The sequence below is a fragment of the Glycine soja genome, chromosome 12 (genome assembly GCF_004193775.1).
Source record: "Glycine soja cultivar W05 chromosome 12, ASM419377v2, whole genome shotgun sequence".
NCBI lineage: Eukaryota > Viridiplantae > Streptophyta > Magnoliopsida > Fabales > Fabaceae > Glycine > Glycine soja.
Window position 1 is genome coordinate 31,016,348 of NC_041013.1, and position 7,783 is coordinate 31,024,130.

A 7,783-nucleotide genomic window follows, 5' to 3' on the forward strand; every position below is an offset into this window, starting at 1 on the left:
CCTTTTTAGTGATTTTTTGCGGATGAGCTTGACTTTGTGAGTTGATTTTAGCCTTAGTTTCACCTTAGTTATTAGTCAATTCAATTAAGAAAGAGAAATCCCAAAGACAAACGTCGGATTGATTTTTTTGGTTTATTTTACTAAAAGATATTTTTTTATTATTATATTACTATTTTACCTCTTTTTGGTTTCCAACGTGGTTACGACATGACCGAACGGTCGGATTTCATTTTAACAGAAACTAACAGATATTATAAATCAAATGATCGGTGGAAATTTAGTTTATTTTTTTATTAGGCGAGAAAATGACTTAAGTAAATGACTAAAGCACGTCAAAATGGGGTACGGAAAGTAAATGAAACGAAAATAAAAGTATGCGAAACAAATGGGGACCACCAAGGGTACATAGAATGAATTAAAAAGTTTTATTTCGGGAACTTACCCGTTGAAGACCGAAGAACGACGAAGGACGAAGAACGGTTGAAAATCTTCGCGAAATCACTCACGGAAACGTTACGGAAGCGCCTCAGCTTGGATTTTCTTCACGGAAACTATTTCCCTCACTAATTTTAAGTGATTACGAAGTACCAGAAGGGCTGAACCCCTTTCTCCTTCACTCCTCCCCCTATTTATAGGATAATAGGGGATGAGCTTGCCACCCAGCTCGCCCAGGCGAGCCAGGTTGCTTCCTCCAGAAGCAACCGCCTTCTGGAGGAACATCCTGGAAGGCCTAAGTGGGCTTGGTTGCTATTTGCACCCCTTTTTTTTACTAAATACACCCCCTTTGCTTTTTTGGTGATTCTTTTTCCGTAACGTTACGAAACTTTACAAATTTCATAACGATACTTGTTTTCTTTCCGTAAGGTTACGGAACCTTACAGGTCATGTAATTACTCCTTTTTTAGCTTTCGGAATGTTACGGAAACTCACGGATTGCGTAACAATACTTCCTTTTGATTTCCGGCATGTTACAGAATTTCATGGATTGCGTAACAATGCTTCCTTTTGATTTCCGGCATGTCTCGGAACTTCACGTATTGTGCAACAAAGGGTGCCAAGTACCTCGAAGCGATCAACCAAAGGTTGCATGCCGTCAAACAATAGTCCCCGGACGAAATTAGGGTATGACAACGGTATAGATCCGATGATGAGTCCTGTGAAGGTACTAATACTGAGGACCCATATGTCGATTTTAAGTAGCTAGTAAACCAAGCTGATGATGAAGAAGAGGAAGATTGGGAGCTTCCCCCAGAACTCCAAAGAATGGTCGAACAGGAAGATCGAGAAATGAAGCCACACCAAGAGGAGACAGAAATTGTAAACTTAGGCGTTGGTGAGGAAAAGCAGGAGGTAAAGGTTGGCATAGGCATGAGCATGCCTATCCAAGATGCATTGGTGGCTCTGTGATGTGCCATCATTTTCTTCTATTTTCTAAACCCTTTTTGCACCATTTTAATTATTGATTGGTCTTAATTGTCAATTAATTAGGCAGTTTTATAATTTGGGCTCATTTAGCTAATTTGATGTTTTTAATCTAATTTCAGGAATTAATGAAACATTGGGCTTAATCCGGATTTTGGTTGTGGACTTGAAGAGGGCAAATAAAGCAGCGCTTACCTTAGGAAATTTCGCAATTTTATTTTATGTTGTTCAGTGTTTATTTCGTTTTGGGCCAGAGTATTGTAATAGGGCCCAGTGACTTTGAGTGACTCTTTTTAAATAGCTGCCTTGGGATTCGTGCAGGGGATTCTATTCTGTTATGCTATTCATTATTCAGAGCTTTGTTTTAGGGTTTTTCGTTTTTCTGTTTTGCTGCTTCTGAGTTCGTAATGCAATTTTACGTTTTCTGCTTCTAATTACAATTTCGTTCTTGCTTCTTCTTTTACTCTCATTTACGTTTCTGTTCCATTTTACATTCCTGTTCGTTTACGTTTCTGTTCATTTACGTTTCCGTTCATTTACGTTTCTGCTTCATGTTTCAATTGCGTTTTCTGTTTGAATCCATGGAAGGCTAGATTTTCTGGTGTTGTTTCCTTTTGAGGACGAAGCCCAACTCTCTTTGAGGTTTCGCTTGTAATGTGGTTTCCTGGCAGTTTTCCCTTCACCAGTTATCCCAATTTCGTGAATATTAATTAGTGCACGCTTCGTGTTCAATTAATTGCCTCTGAGCCTAACTTGCGTTCATGCTTAATGGACGAAGGGCTAACTGGTGTATGTGGTGCCTAATCACGTATTGAAAACCCTAAGTTGATTTTCGCTTAGTAAATTGAAATAGGGTTGGATTAAGTGGTTGACTGTTAGGGACGAATTCTCCATAACCCAGGATAAGAGAGTGGCTTCTGAATCAGAGGAAACAACCCGTTTTTAATATTAGTAGTTTCGTATTCCATTTTATTTGTTCTGCTCTTTAATTACCAAACAACCAAACCCCCCCCCATCGTTACTGTTACTGCAAGCATATTATGAACATTTGGCTTGTCACTGCTCGTTGGGAAACGACCTAGGATCACTTCCTAGTTACTGCATTTTCATGTTTATTTGATTCGGGTACGGCCTCGATCAAATTTGGCGCTGTTGTCGGGGAGCAGTGTCCAAAGGTTCATAACAGCTAGCTAGTGTTGTGTGTTTAATCCTTTGGTGTTTTAATTGTTAGTATGTGTGTTAGTGTTGATTAGTGTCCTGGTGTTTTGTTTAATGTGTGTTCTGTTTCAGTTTTACCATTAAGCGTTTCCCCTGTTTCAGTCTTGGGTGTTTTGCTGTGAAGATTGTGCTTGAAAACAGAGTAGTAGTAGAAATCAGCTTGCGGCAAAAACAGAGTAGTAGTAGAAATCAGCTAGAGACGGATTTTAGCGACCACCCATGCTGAATTATTTGAGATTTTTTGTTTTAGTAGCTAGGGTTGTAATTTTTGGCTGAATTTTTTTGTGGTAACTTCTTTTAATCCATATTTTGTGGGAAAAATAGCTAGAGCCTTTAGTTTGGTCAGATTTGAAAGTTCCAAAAAACTAGCAAATTTTGTGTTTGTCAAAACTTCAAACGGCCATAACTTTTGCTCCGGTTATCAGAATCGCAATTATTATATATGCATTTGGGGTAGAAAAAAATTTCCTACGCCTTCGCAGCCCGCCATAGGCCAGCTGAGGTCTCCATCATCGAAAACAAGCGATTCTGTCAGAAGTTTTTTATTTTTCAAGTTTTATTCACTTATTTTTCTTAACCTACCAATTTTAGCTTTCATAGTTAGACTTTGAATTTATGTCTGAAATTTTTTGTGCTATCTTATAATCATTTTATAAGGTTGCTCACAAAATTTCAAGTCATTTGGATATCATTTGAGGGTAGCTGTAGTTCAAACCTACACCTTTATTTACATGACAAGGCAACTAGTTGTGTGCATGCTGAATGTAGTGTATGACTAGAGGCAATCCATCTGACTTACAACCCTTTGATCCTGAGATAGGTAGGACATTTCATAGATTAGTTAGGCATCATTTTATACCTTTTGATCATTCTGAGCATTCCATAACTGGTGAATCTGTGCATTCTGTTATTGGTGATTTTGAACATCCTGATCTTGAGCATTATAATTTTGAGCATTCTGATTCTGAGCATTCTGATTTTGCACATTCTCAGAACATGGCACAACCTCCACCTCGTGAGAGGACTCTAAGGGAAATGGCTGCACCTGATTTCACCTATGAAAGCTTGTGCATCCAATACCCTGATGAGGATGTCCCATATGTTCTTAAAACTGGACTGATTCATTTGCTTCCAAAGTTTCATGGCCTTGCAGGTGAAGACCCACACAAACATTTGAAAGAATTTCACATTGTCTGCTCCACCATGAAACCCCCAGATGTCCAAGAGGATCACATATTTCTGAAGGCTTTTCCTCACTCATTAGAGGGAGTGGCAAAGGACTGGCTGTATTACCTTGCTCCAAGGTCCATCACGAGCTGGGATGACCTTAAGAGAGTATTCTTAGAAAAAATTTTCCCTGCTTCCAGGACCACAGCCATCAGGAAGGATATCTCAGGTATTAGACAACTCAGTGGAGAGAGCTTGTATGAGTACTGGGAGAGATTTAAGAAACTATGTGCCAGTTGCCCCCACCATCAGATTTCAGAACAACTTCTTCTCCAATACTTTTATGAAGGACTCAGTAATATGGAGAGAAGTATGATAGATGCTGCCAGTGGTGGAGCCCTTGGAGACATGAATCCTGCTGAAGCCAGAAATTTAATTGAGAAGATGGCCTCCAACTCCCAGCAGTTTAGTGCCAGAAATGATGCCATAGTCATTAGAGGAGTGCATGAGGTAGCTACAAACCCATCTGCATCATCTGAAACTAAGAAGCTTGAAGGCAAACTGGATGCGTTGGTCAACTTGGTAACCCAGCTGGCCTTGAATCAGAAATCTGTACCTGTCGCAAGGGTTTGTGGTTTGTGCTCCTCTGCTGACCACCATACAGACCTTTGCCCTTCCATGCAGCAACCTGGAGCAATTGAACAGCCTGAAGCTTATGCAGCAAATATATACAATAGACCTCCTCAACCTCAGCAGCAAAATCAACCACAGCAGAGCAATTATGACCTTTCCAGCAACAGATACAACCCTGGATGGAGGAATCACCCTAACCTCAGATGGTCCAGCCCTCAGCAACAACAACAGCAGCCTGCTCCTTCCTTCCAAAATGCTGCTGGCCCAAGCAGACCATACATTCCTCCACCAATCCAACAACAGCAACAACCCCAGAAACAGCCAACAGTTGAGGCCCCTCCACAACCTTCCCTCGAAGAACTTGTGAGGCAAATGACTATGCAGAACATGCAGTTTCAGCAAGAGACCAGAGCCTCCATTCAGAGCTTAACCAATCAGATGGGACAATTGGCTACCCAATTGAATCAACAACAGTCCCAGAATTCTGACAAGCTGCCTTCTTAAGTTGTCCAAAATCCCAAAAATGTCAGTGCCATTTCATTGAGGTCAGGAAAGCAATGTCAAGGACCTCAACCCGTAGCACCGTCCTCATCTGCAAATGAGCCTGCCAAACTTCACTCTATTCCAGAAAAAGGTGATGACAAAAATTTACCTAACAATTTCTGTGCAGGTGAATCTTCTTCCACAGGTAATTCTGATTTGCAGAAGCAGCACATTCCCCCTCTTCCATTCCCTCCAAGAGCAGTTTCCAACAAAAAAATGGAAGAGGCAGAGAAAGAGATCTTGGAAACGTTTAGAAAAGTAGAGGTAAACATACCTCTGTTGGATGCAATAAAGCAAATTCCAAGATATGCCAAATTCTTGAAGGAGCTGTGCACTAATAAGCGGAAGCTTAAAGGGAGTGAACGAATTAGCATGGGCAGAAATGTCTCCACATTGATTGGTAAATCTGTTCCTCAAATTCCTGAAAAATGTAAAGATCCAGGTACATTCAGCATACCTTGTATCATAGGGAATAGTAAGTTTGACAATGCCATGCTAGATTTAGGAGCTTCTGTTACTGTTATGCCTCTGTCTATTTTTAATTCTCTATCTCTAGGCCCCTTGCAGTCAACTGATGTGGTAATTCATTTAGCTAATAGAAGTGTTGCCTACCCTGTTGGTTTCATAGAAGATGTCTTAGTTAGAGTTGGTGAACTGATTTTCCCTGTTGATTTTTATATTTTGAATATGGAAGATGGATTTTCTCAAGGATCAGTTCCCATCATTCTAGGCAGACCCTTTATGAAAACTGCTAGAACTAAGATAGATGTTTATGCAGGCACACTGTCTATGGAATTTGGTGACATAACTGTTCATTTTAATATTCTGGATGCTATGAAATACCCATCTGAAGATCTTTTTGTATTTCGTGCTGAAATAATTGACCATGTTGTTGATGAATACATGACTGATCTTTATTCTAATCTGCATGCCTCTCACTCTTCATGCATTGAGTCTGAAATTGTACTTGATCATATGTCTGAATTTGATGCTGAGAGTGAATCTGAGAGTGATATTGATTGCATGCCTGGTGGTGGTGTTTTACCTCTTGAGATTGATTTTATAGAGTCAGATAGGACTAACCATGTTTCAGGAAGTACACATACCTCTGACTTTCTTTATAAGGTAAAGGCTGAGAAACCATCTCCTTCTACCACTGTCCAGCCGACCACACCAGAATTGAAGCCTCTGCCATCAAATTTAAAATACACTTACTTGGATGATAGCAAGAGTTTTCCAGTGATTATATCTGCCTCCCTTGCTGATGAGCAAGAGGAGAAGTTGTTGTCAGTTCTCAAGAAGCAAAAGAAGGCTATAGGCTGGACCCTGGCGGACATTTCTGGTATTAGCCCATCCACATGTATGCATCGAATAAATTTAGAGGATGGAGCTAAACCAGTAAGACAGCCACATAGAAGACTCAACCCGGTGATTCTTGATGTAGTGAAGAAGGAGATAACCAAGCTTTTGCAAGCTGGAATCATTTATCCTATCTCCGACAGCCAATGGGTGAGTCCCGTCCAGGTAGTCCCGAAAAAGACTGGCCTCACAGTGATCAGAAATGAGAAGGAGGAGCTGATTCCTACTCGGGTGCAGAACAGTTGGAGAGTCTGCATTGACTATAGGAGGCTGAACCAGGTTACCAAAAAGGACCATTTTCCCTTGCCATTCATTGACCAGATGCTTGAACGCCTGGCAGGTAAATCCCACTACTGTTTCCTTGATGGTTTTTCTGGTTATATGCAAATTACTATTGCTCCTGAGGATCAGGAAAAGACCACATTCACCTGCCCCTTCGGCACTTTTGCTTATAGGAGGATGCCTTTCGGCCTGTGCAATGCCCCTGGTACCTTCCAGCGGTGCATGATTAGTATTTTCAGTGATTTTTTAGAAAATTGCATAGAGGTGTTTATGGATGATTTCACTGTATATGGATCCTCTTTTGATGGTTGTTTGAATAGTTTGGAAAAAGTTTTGAATAGATGCATTGAAACTAACCTTGTTCTAAATTTTGAAAAATGTCATTTTATGGTTGAGCAAGGTATAGTTTTAGGCCACATTATTTCCAATAAGGGCATTGAAGTAGATCCTGCAAAAATTTCTGTTATTTCACAATTGCCTTACCCCTCTTGTGTGCGAGAGGTGCGATCTTTTCTTGGTCATGCAGGATTCTACAGGCGCTTTATAAGGGATTTTAGCAAAGTAGCCCTTCCACTGTCCAACTTGTTGCAAAAGGAGGTGGAGTTTGACTTTAATGACAGATGCAAAGAGGCTTTTGATTGCCTCAAAAGAGCGTTGACTACCACCCCCATCATCCAGGCACCCGATTGGACAACCCCTTTTGAGCTTATGTGTGATGCATCAAATTATGCATTGGGGGCTGTCCTTGCTCAGAAAATTGATAAATTGCCCAGGGTGATATATTATGCTTCTAGGACTTTAGATGCTGCCCAAGCAAATTATACTACTACTGAGAAAGAGCTTCTAGCCATAGTTTTTGCTCTTGAAAAATTTTGATCTTATTTGCTTGGTACTCGCATTATTGTTTATACTGACCATGCAGCTCTAAAGTACTTGTTGAAGAAGGCTGATTCTAAGCCTAGGTTGATCCGATGGATGCTCTGGCTCCAAGAGTTTGACTTGGAGATCCGTGATAGGAGCGGAGCACAAAATCTAGTTGCTGATCATTTGAGTCGGATCGAACGTGTCTCTGATGCAGATTCACCTATTCGGGATGATTTCCCGGATGATCATTTGTATATATTGTATAGTATTTCTGACTCTCTTTCTACTCCCTGGT

The 7,783-nt window shown here is 40.6% G+C and overlaps 1 non-coding gene across 1 annotated transcript; it reads right to left on the bottom strand.

Moving 5' to 3' along the window:
- Positions 1-4,014: 4,014 nt before the first annotated feature.
- On the bottom strand, positions 4,015-4,121 carry LOC114380643. Its single transcript, XR_003659817.1, has one exon. It is a non-coding gene; the product is annotated as a small nucleolar RNA R71 (small nucleolar RNA).
- Positions 4,122-7,783: the final 3,662 nt, after the last annotated feature.